At 48.8% G+C, this 11,564-nt stretch overlaps 1 long non-coding RNA gene across 1 annotated transcript; it reads right to left on the minus strand.

Moving 5' to 3' along the window:
* Positions 1 to 7,322: 7,322 nt before the first annotated feature.
* On the minus strand, positions 7,323 to 11,499 carry LOC122176635. The gene is made up of 3 exons (XR_006177785.1): positions 10,817 to 11,499; positions 9,925 to 10,070; positions 7,323 to 8,473 (listed from the first exon to the last, which is right to left on the minus strand). It is a non-coding gene; the product is annotated as an uncharacterized LOC122176635 (long non-coding RNA).
* Between the last annotated feature and the right edge of the window lie 65 nt (positions 11,500 to 11,564).

Here is an 11,564-nt window from a genome sequence, read left to right on the forward strand (position 1 = left end):
AAGACATCTTAATGCCCTGTAAGGAAAAATCTCTTACAGTGGGGTTTGCAGCACCTTCTGGGCGCTGGGATCTGTGGCAGCCACTTGTTGTGACATCAGCTGCTCGCTGCCCAAACCCATTGGAAAAAACACAGCTCCGGGTCTGATGCCATGGCCTCCGTTGCCAGCCCAGTGCTGGGAGCCACAGGAAGAGAATGGCCCAATTCTGAGGGCTCATCCTGCAGTAAACAGGGAGGGTGAGGCTGCAGCAGGGTTTTCTGCCTGGGAAATGAGTCCTTACTGCCTTTAAACTCTCCACCTTTGCAGGTTCCAGGGTTTGTGGCTTGGCTCCTCTCGCTTGGTCCCAGCACAGTGGTTGCTGTCATAGCTCAGGGTCAGGGATGGAAAAACACCTCCCAGGGGCTGGCAGAATGCCGGCTGCTGCTCGGTTGTACTTGGAAACACCTGGAAAATTCAGCCAGTAAAACCAGTGCAACCCAGCACAGGGTGTGGAGCATCCAGCAGAACCCAGCCCTGCTCTGCTCTCAATGCTCCAAGACCTCCCTGCAGACGTTTGGCAGCAGATTGCTGCCCTGCTCATCCAACAAGGGTGGGGACAGGGCAGTCTGCAATACACGACTGCAGTTTCCATTTCTGCCTCCGAGAGGTGCAGCAGAAAGGGCACTGTTCCATTAGGATGGCACCTCTTCAATCACAGGCCACGAAGTTAGCAGGCTTGTTTTGTGCACTGCAGAGCAACCCGTGCTCCAGGTTCCAACTTTTTTTCTCATATAACACATTCATCTTTGTTAAACCCTCAGTGCTGAATACGTCAGCATCTCAGCTGCACGTCAGTGTTTCTGTTTGTCTTCTTCATTATTGCTCATGTTGGGGGCATCAGTGGGAAAAGACTTCCATGATGCCCAAGCCCAACCCCAGCCCACCTCACTGTACCCACTGCCACTTCCCCATGGTTCTGGGCCACCTCCAGGGATGGTGACCCCCATGCTCCCAGGGCAGCTGTGCCACTGCATCACCACTCAACTCAGAGAAAAAAATTGTTCCTAATATCCAACCTGAACCTCCAATGCCTTTCCTCTTTCTCCTCTTGAGCGTGCAATATCACAGTTACAACTTACAGATGCTGCCACTAACAACAGCCATGTTAAGCCACTAACATAGCCACTGAAACAGCCATTCACAGACACTGAAAAGCTTTTGAACATTTTATGAGAGCAGCTTTAAAAACAGGACGTGCAAACCCTTGCTCTTGGGATACGTTCCTCCCGGTGTTCAGATGTTCCACTTTGGTGTCCTTGTCAGGGCAATCAAAGCCCTACAAAACCTTATTTTTTTTTTATTTATTTATTTTTTTTTTTTGAAACCAAAGCACAAACTTTAAGTCGAGCCCAGGAAAAATAAAGGAAATTGCTGTGCTGAAAGGGGAAAAAATGTGCACTTGATGGGTAACTTCAGCACAAACAACAGAAGGGCACTGGGTCTGTGGTTGGGAATGGCTGCCCTTGGCTGGCATGAGGAGGAATCAGCAGTTTGGGGGCAAGTAGGGGGAAAAAAAAGCACAGAAAGAATGTGGTGTCTGGTGCTGTTTGGCACACACTGCTCACCAATGTTTCTGCTACCCGACAGCCCAGGAAGGCAGTGCTTAAAGCATACGGTGAAACATAGAGATAGAAAGCTGAGTGTTGCCCACAGAATGGAACAAAATCAGTTCAGCTCAGCCTCCCCTCTCTTATTGCTTGGGCAATAAAATCATTCACTATGCAAATATCTGATTGGGGGTGCATAGGGAGGCACAAGTCGTTGAGCTGATTATACAGCTCTGCCCAGTGCTGGGCCCTTCTGTCCATAACCACAATTTATACAAACCAGAGCACCAAGCACTTCTCCAAACAAATAAAACAATTAAAAAAAACAAAAAATGCAGAAGTTCACCCAGGGATGTGCCACGATGAGGGAAAAGCATGAGCCTGAATGCTAACGGGGGGAAAGCATCTCCCCAGGTGATGAGCAGAGAGAGTGGGAATGCAGTGGGCGCTGAGGAGAGGGCTGGGAGCCAAGTTCATCTGCATTAATCTTACACTCATTAAAATCAGTTGTTCCCTTCTTAATTCAGCCAGGGCCGCCGAGCTTAAGAATTAAAAATTCATGAACCCACGTCCCTAAAGATGAATTAAAAAATAATAAATTCTCCAAAGCAGCACAGATTTTCCAAAGTCTCCTAAAAAAAATGTCCCGGTGCTCCTTTGTGCTCGGAGCTTTCAGCTCGTGCTTCCTTGAGGGATGGGGACACGAACCAACCCGGATTCTCACACACTGGTGTTACTCTGGAGCCTGGAGGCAGTCCCACAGATTCCATCCTTGAAGGCAGCCACACAAATTCCATCGCTTACGATGAGAACAGAGGGAGCAAGCAGTGCAGGAGGAGCACTCAGATCCCCTCGTTCCACCACAAAGTCCTTGAGAAGATGGACCTTCCTGCCCCCATGGGGCACAGCAGCTCTGCGCAAGCAAGCAGTAAAAGTAAATAATTGCTTCTTAATTCCATGCGCGTGAGCAACAAGCTAGACGTGGTTGTTAATGTGCTCTTAATTAAGGTCACCGCTGACAATAGCTGGAGAGCTGGAAACAAAGACAATAAACACCACTGATGTGAAGCAGATGGGAACTCGGAAAGGGTTTCCCAATATTTGGTGAACAATCTGGGATTTTTGGTTTCGACTGCACATCGGGGACCTCCAGCCCATGGGAGAACCCAACTGAGCATCGCCTTCACCAGTCCAGAGTGGGAAGATCATGCTGTGCTCCCTCCATCTGAAGGGCATTGCATTCACTGTGTGGAACACCAAAGCAGGACAGTGCAAAGCAGCCCAGGAAACAGCATGAGCTCCTCCAGCTGAGTTGGTTTCCTGAAGGAGAAGCTGCATAAATAAGGACGGGCTGTGAGCGGGTGTCGTTTATTTATAGAAGGCATTCATTTCCTCCGTGATGGGGATAAATACCCATTAGCTTTCAAGGTGATGAATCATCTATTAATTAACCTACTGGGAAAAAAAATAATCATCATAATCATGCAGATATTCATATTTTCAAAGGAAGGCTTTCCAGTTGGGAAAGAAAGGAAGGGAGTCAATCTGATTGACATCATCTGAAATGCTGAGATAAGACCACCAGAGCAGGGCTGGCAGGGCTGGCTGTCCACATCCCCATCTCTGAGGAAGGACATCAGTCAGAAGCTGGCATTGGTTATTTGGCAAAAGGAGAGAATCTCCCATAGCTGAGGAGGTGAGATGTGGTGAATCATGAAGGATCCTAAACCTGGCCTTCAGGATCCACCTCCACTGGACTCCATCCATCACCTCCTCCAATCTCTAACAAGCCTAGGAAATAAATACATAAATGAAACAAGAAGATTGTGCGTGCACTCATCCTGTTCCTGTGCTCCCCGACCATTTTTAGCTTTGGTTTATCCCCAGCTCTTTCCCCACACACACCCACACTCCAAACTATCCAAAAAGCCTGAAAGATGCCTAAAACCCAACAACAACCCAGGGCTCCATCAGCTTCCAGGAATTCAAACCAGCTTAAGCAACCACAACTTTTTCGTAATGTGTTTGGTGTCTTTTTTTTTTAATGCATGGGTGTTGGGTTTTTTTCAGTCTTTTACAATCCATTTTAAACAACTGCTGGGAGTTTTCTTCCTTCCCACCCTCCCCGGCTACATTCAGCCTGTATCTCTCACCAGCCTCATGCAGCTCACGTTTCAGGGCAGAGCAAATGTGCACGCATGCACAGGGCAGGGATTAGGAGACAACGAGGCACCCAACACAAACCTGATTTCCAAAATTCCCCTTCTGCCTGCAAGCACGAGGAGCTGGGTGCAACCTGCTAAGTTCCCTGCAGGCAGGGAATGATTCCACCCTGCATTACATATTGCACGTGATGAGGCATCTGCCACTCGACGTGAAAGACACCATCAGAGCCCATCACACTGCCGGAAGGGTTTGCATGCTATCACCAATGCTCTTCTAGCTAAGCCACATTCCCCCTCTGCATGCTGCTGCTCATCACTGTACCTCATGTGTCACAGCTGATTAAGACATCCCAGAATAGGCAGCCAGGCTGAACCCTTCACACTCACTGCTCCTGCAGCCTCCTCTGTTGTTCCCATTACTCCAGCTGCAGCTTGATGGGTCTGCAAACAGAAGCCCTAGAGATGCCCCATTTATTACACAGCCAGCACCTCTTTCATAATGTGGCTGTTCTGGCAGCGCATCGAGACATGGCCATTTCCCATACGTGCAGTGCAATTTGAGTATTCCAAGTTAGATTTTGATTTCATGGAACTGGTCATATCCAGAGGAGAAAATGGAACAAGCTGTCCTGAGCTTTGACACATGAGAGCAGCAGTAAATTCATGTAGAACTCACCACTGCAAAATTTATAGGAGAAAAAACCATTCTATATTGAGAAAAGCTGAATTTTAAGGATGTTCCCATAAAACCAGCCATTTCATGACCAATAACCCTGCAGGGTGCAACCAAGCAGGAAGGATGTCACCAAAGAGAGCAAGTCAGCTCTCCTCGAGGCTCACTGGCTGCCAATGGGACTGGGGCTGGTCAAGATTTGGGTTCCAGTGTAAGGAGAGGGGGAAAAGCTGGCAAAACTGCAAAGAGATGAACTCACCGCTTCATCCATGCCTCATCCTCATGAGTTTGAGAAGCAAAGTCAAAAGGAAACCAAGTAAGTCTGGAAAGTTTGTAGAGTGTCGAGGAAAAGCACCATCATCTGCCTCCCCTCTGCTCAGCCTGGGACTCACAGCAGCAGTGCCCACACAGACATGTTTGTTAGAACACACGTTCACCCTGCAGCCACAGGGTTGGATGTAAGAACACACAGCAGGTTCTTGGTCAAACAAAGCCCCTTCCAGCTGTCTGGGAGGACAGCACACTGCCATTGCACTGCTGTGATGGGTTTACAGCTCACTGCAGCACTTCATATATGCAGTTGTTTCCATAACCAGATCCAAGAGAGCCTGTGAACAGGAAGGAATTAGGCACTTATGCAAAGACCATTAAAGTCAAAGGGAATCTTTCCATTGGCTGGAAAGTGTTTGGCTCTGGATGTCAGTGGCTGCTGTGGGGGATTTAGAGCAGGAAGCAGGAGTGGACTTTGCAGGTTTTCTCAGCATTTGTTACAGACTTCAGCACAGAAGCTCTCTGTGCCCATTCCCCTGCATGTAAATTACGAGCTGTGCAGGCAGTGAGCGCTCGCCCTGGATGCAGAGCCCAACAGCCTGCCTGTGCTTGTCCTCCAGCCTCCTTGAGGCAAGCAGAGCAGAACCTGTAGCAAGCAGGAATAGTCCATTCCTATGGGCAACAGGAATTCTGCACGGATCCCAACACGTTGTTCCTGGTGCTTAACACATTTATGACGTGTCAGCCTGAGAGGCAAAAATACCAAAAACCAAAAACTTCAGCAGGTCTGAAAAGCTGGTTAATCCAAAGTTGGAATTCACCTCAGGCTGACCCCACTGCTGGGATCCACACAGCTCTGCACATCCGCTCAGGTACCCAAAGCCACCAGCATGGAAACAAGAGGTCACAGTTATATTTGAGTGAGAGCAAAATGACACCTGCTGGGAGCTCAGCTCTGCAGGTTCCCTTTGCAGGAGCATCCCTCCAGCATCTCCCTCAGCCCAGAGGTACCTGGAAACCGGGGGAGGTTTCTCACCGTCATCAGGATGTGGGTCAGGAGACGAGCTCCGATGCCACCTGTTGCATGTTTACTGCTTTAGTGGGACCAGTTGCCAACCTGGCAGGAACTGGGTCTCGTTGGTGTGGCTGAGGCTCTGGCAAAGCACAGGCTTCTGGGTTCCATTAATACGAAGAGCTGAGAGATGCCATGGCAGCAGTTCAAGGCCGGGCGGTGCGCACCACTGCATTATGAAGTCTAGACAGGGCTGGATCCCAGTAAGCCTGAGGAATGCCTGTCCCTGCCCTCGCACACTGCCTCATACCGAGCAGCATTCCTCAGCCAGGAACGGCGTGAGGAAGTCTTTCATCCCCTTGTTTAACCGGGTCCTCCTGCAAGCACTCCGCCCCAAAGCTCTGCCTGGAAGCCCGGAGCTTGCTGTTGCTGTAGCTTGCACAGAGCTTCACCTGGCCAAGAGCTACACTGAGGAAGGATGTGGGGAGAAAATATTTTAAAAACAGGGCTTTGTTTTATTCCTATCTGGAATGAAAATAGCACCTCAGGAGCGGCACTCTGCACCACAACCGGCTGCAGGCAGCTTCCCAAGAGGTGGTTTGAACACAAAGCAACAAAAAAAAAACCCAAACGACAGCAGTTGTAATTTATTGGAATATTTCTACCGAGGCTCAGATGTTACCTGCGTTTTTCACCAGCTGAGGGGTAATTTGTAGTGAGACAGTATTTCAGCAGCTCTGAAATAAATACAACCCTCGAATGGGGCTGGGGGAACCGAGCAGCACTTCCCAACCCATGGGCACAAGTGGGACGCAGCGCCTGGGCAATGCCTCCCAGCAGTTCTGATGGCACCAGGGGCCACTGAGAGCCATTCAGCAGCAATTCAAAGGGAAAATGGGACCCGATAAGGACCATGCAGAGCAGCTCTGCACATGGAGCACGTACATGCTTTCCTTAAGTGGATTGATAAGTGCTTTGAATTGGTATTAACGCGCACCAGATGCTGGGGAATCATCTCCCACTTAATGGCAATTATGAGGATATCCCAGAAGCCAATAATGCAACTGAGAAGATGAGCATCTGGTGGTGGCTGCCAGGCCCCTGCCCAGCAAGATAAATCTCTGTAATGAAGAGGTGTGATTTCATTTATTTTTTGCTTCAGCCATATGGCATTTAGCTCCAAGTTCATGCAATTCCTCGTCCTTTGGGGGATTCTCCCTGGGAGGAGCAGGGCAGACCAGCCCCTCGTCCTCACCATGCTTCCAGCCAAGTGCAGGCCCCCTAAGCTCAAGATGAGAGAACACAGCTTGTTTTGCAATGAAGGCTGCTTCATATATAAACAAACCAAAAAAATCATACAATCATTAGGGCTGGAAAAGACTTCTAGGATTCCCAAGTCAAATCCCAAACCATCCCCTCCATGCCTTCTGGCCAAGACCTCTCCTGGGCTAACAGCTGTTTCAATTGCTTGGGGTCTTTGACAACACAAAGTTATGACTGCACTAACCATACAAAAAGCAATTTTCATGTCCCCATTAGGCTTCAAAGAATGATTTTTACTTTTACCACAGAATGACCCCACAGTGGTGCTTTGCTACCCCAAGTCCCATGCACAGGAAGGAGAGTGAAGAGCGTGCATGCACCAAGCTGGATAGAAAGCACATCCATCACAGCGCCTCTGAGTGCACATCTGCAAAGTGCTGAGCAACAGGAAATCGTTTGACTTCTATCAGGCCAAATCCAGGGAGCACCAACCCTGCAATTAGCTATAATTAGAAATCCACTCCGGCAGTGCACCCCCAGGCAGGATCCATGCACACCCACATGATCCTGCATGCTAAAACGATGCTGTTAGAGGCACACGCAGCGACGGTGTCTGCAAGGGGGGAGATTTCACCATGAGCAAGAACAGGGTTTGAAGAACTGTAGCTTTTCTGGCTTTAATAAGAAAGTAACTCACTGATTTGAGACCCCACAGTGAGCCAAAGCGAACCACTTCCTCATCCTCCCACTCCCACCAGTGTCAGCCTTCCTCTCCACCACCACCCAAGTACCAGCGATCTCCTCGCCAGCAGCTGGATGTGGCTTTCTGCACTGCCATAGGCCCCTATGGCTGCTGCCAGCTCTCAGAACATCCAGAAGACAATGGGAGAAGCTCATTCAGCTGTCACTTTATTTTCAAGGAGATTTCACACTTGCAGTGCCACAGCAGTTAAGATGCATTTCGCCATCTTCCCACTTAATTGGGCCTGCAGCTCAAGCTAAACATTGTCACACAAGCAGAAAAACCCAGTGCTTATGAGTGCATGATACTCAGGGATCTGGAGAAACCACAGCAATCCCAGCTATAACCCTTGCCCTGTAATCTGCACGCCATGAATCACCACGTAATTCGGCAGTAGCTGCAATCACAGCACACAGTTATTTGCTCTTTATGCTGAAATAAAATGGTGGGGAAGATGGACAGACACTCATAATTTTCAACCTTTTTCTTAACGTTTTCTTGTGGAGGAACAACACAGCAAAGATTCGACTTCTACGCAAGCAGGAGCTGCAATCCCCTCATGCTGGATAGGCTAACTCTGAACCTCCCCAAAGTGAACCAACTCCACTGCCCTTCAGCAAAGCTCAAAGCTGCTGCCCAGACACCGCAGGCCTCCTACGGCTGCAATTCCCACCAAAAGATCCCATCTGCAGAAACCTCCTCACTGCTGCTAACGTGGCTGCTGTGGGCGGGCATCCTCAGCACGCGGCTTCGGCGCAACGACTGCAAAACAGAAAGCAAGAGGCCAACATTTGAATTTTTCCACTGCTACGCTCACACAATTCTGTTGGTCATAATGGATGCTTATTACATTACGGTCGGAATCTTCCCTTTAAATGATGAACGCTTGCACATGCCCCCGCATGCTTATGAGCAGCAGAGATGGGCAAATGGGCGATCTGGTGATCTCATAGCTCCTTCTTTCCCCGCGCCAGTATCTCATTTATTCATAGAACGAAGAGGCATTGGCATTAATAATTAGCTATTTTAAGTTACATGCAAGTCTAGAGAGAGGGAGAAAAATCTTCCCGAGTGTGGCAAATTCCTTCATAGTTGTCTAAAGGTTTTTCTGGTGTGGTTGATGAGTATCACCATTGGAGAGCAATTTTAGTGTGTGTCCTAAAATACTCTGTTCCCATGAGAGGGAAGAGATGGCCTAAGGGAAAGAGGAGCCAAAGGAGAGAGCATGGGGAGGAAATATGGGTACCCCCATCCCTGGAGGTGCTCAAAGCCAGGTTGGATGGGGCTCTGGGCAGCTTGATTTGGTGGCTGGCAACCCTGCCTGAAGGGTTGGGCTTGGAACTGGATGATCATTGAGGTCACCACGCTGTGACTCCATGGTGGGAGCAGCACTACAGATGACAAAGACCCAACGCCTTCTGCTCCCCCCTACCCCACAGGACTAACTACCACATGCAGGAAGAAATACTCCCTGTCCTGTGGTTACAGCCATTTCACAAGTGTTCACCTCCAGATGAATACCAAAGCAAAAAAAATGTGAACCCCAGCAGCACAAACCTCCTGCAGGAGCTGTGCAGTAGCTCCTTGGAAAGATGTGCTATAGATAACACTTAGGCTGAACCCAATGTATGCACTGACTTTCACCACAGGCCCTAAGACTCCAATCCACGTTCTTTCCAAATGACTGTAATTTTTAGTCTATCTCCTGTGATGATGTACCTAGCCAGCCTGAAATTCCCCTGTGGCGCTCTAATGAGTAGTTTAACCTGAGATATAATTTACAAAGATGTAAGTGCGTGCTCAGGAAGATCTATTTCTGTTGCAGGAACTTGTACTAAAAGCGGCATCGCCTTCCTCCATCACTGGTATCACCCTGCTCCCCCAGGGCAACCTCTCTCCTTTCAATAGGAACACACTGCTCTCCACAACACCCCTTGGTACTCACTAAGGGTTAATAAGGAATTCAAGGGCTGAGCTGAGTAACAGCTGAATTTACTGCTGATAAGAGACCTCTTCTTCTGAGCCTTGTTAAAGCCATCCCGGTTATTTTCTCATTTCAATAAATATCTCCTTGCTGGCTCTCTGGCAAACAGTCCCTGTGGTGATGGACCTATGGGGCAGTGCGAGCAGGCAGGGCAAGTCCAAGACCATTATTTAGACACGAGTGTACATGCCTAAAAGGCTGGAGGAATTTTAGAGAGAGACATTTTAACCTATGAGAAGTCCCAGTGCCGTAATTGCATCTGAATTTGACCTGAACCCTTGATTGTACAGCGGTCAGACAGAAGTTCCCAGGCAAACACGCAGCTCAGAGGCTCTTCAGCAGGATGTGTGTTTCTGTTGCTCCTTATTTTACATCCTGGTGGGAAGAAAAAGCACCAAAACATCCCAATGTGACTGCTGACTTCCAGCAACGTCAGAAAACAGGAAGCAAACCAATGAGCAGCTCAGGCCCAAATAGCTGATGCAGTTTTGATGGCAGAGGAGCCCACAGCGATGGATGGGAGTGCACTGCACGGATCCAGGAGGCACATCTGGAGCCTGGTTTGGTGGCTGGTACCCTGCCCATGGCAGGAGGTTGATCTCTGATGTCTCTTCCAACTCAAGCCATTCCATGATTCTGTGTCTGCTATGTCACTGTACGAATGGAGCAGCTGTCCTCTTTGGTGCCCCCCAGCTCCTCCACTTGTCCTGTTTTGCATTTGGTTTACGATGCGTGCTGCACTTCTCCCAAAACAAGCTATTGAACAGATCCTTGTGGTGCAGCGCCCTGCGTGAGCCCTGCATTGTTCTTTGTAGTGCAGAATGCCACGCTCACACAGTGCAAAGCCCACTGCCCTCAGCAGCCCAATGCCAACCCCTGAGCCAAGGTCAGGGTGACCAGAGCCAGGTCAGGAGTGGGGAAAAAACAAACACAAACAAATGGAAACAAAGCTGAGCACAGCTGCAGTGCAGCAAAGACTGCCCGGGACACACAGACCTGCACTCTGTCCTTCATCCCTCCACCAATCCTTTGGCACCTCCAAGCCCATCCCAAGCAAAGGGCACAGGGTCCTTCCCAACCCCCCAACCTCTCCAGGACAAAGCAAGAGGAACAATTCTTACCTGGTTTAACAGCTTCAGTTTGTCTTCCTACTACAAAACAGCCATGACTTTACAGCCTGTCTGCACGTGGTTTTCACTGGGACAAGTTGTGCAATCGTAATAGCGCGCAGCAGCCAAGATTGTATAGTTTCCTCTAAATAATTTAAAGCACTGTTTTTGCAGACAAAGAGGAATCAGCCAGTAACCTCCATGGAGGACACAGTGCAAAAACCACACTTAACTCACAAGACAACTGATTTCCTCCTGATAGATTAATGCTTTTCTTTGGAAAACACATTTGCTTTGGAATGAAGGTTTCCCAGCTGTCACCACAGCCTGCCATGTGCAAAGAGCAGAGGCTGAAAGCTTTATTCTGTGCTCTGCATGAACTGGGATGAGGCTGGGAGTTGGGAGGTTTGTGATTCACCCATCAGTGGGGGAAAAAGCAAAGCCCTTCATTTTCTGCTTTGAAAACAACAGTTGTCCCATCTGCTGATGTGCTTTTAAATCCTTCTGTAAGAAGTCCCAGACCTCAGTGGCTTATGGAGATGGGTAGATGAGCTATTGCTTGGCGTGGGTCACAGCCCACTGCCTTAGGTTCAGCCCCTTACCACTTTGCTCAGTCTCTGCTGTCTGCCTGATAGCATAGGGGAAAAAGTAACCAGAGATCCTCTTTTTGAGAGCCATTACAGTTATAAAAAATCCTCTGCAAACAATCTGCATTTTATCTTCTTAATGGCTCCAAAGCCTCCACTCGTATCCAAAAATA

The sequence above is a fragment of the Lagopus leucura genome, unplaced genomic scaffold (genome assembly GCF_019238085.1).
Source record: "Lagopus leucura isolate 7727_CA_CO unplaced genomic scaffold, USGS_WTPT01 Super-Scaffold_797, whole genome shotgun sequence".
In the NCBI taxonomy this organism is placed as follows: domain Eukaryota; kingdom Metazoa; phylum Chordata; class Aves; order Galliformes; family Phasianidae; genus Lagopus; species Lagopus leucura.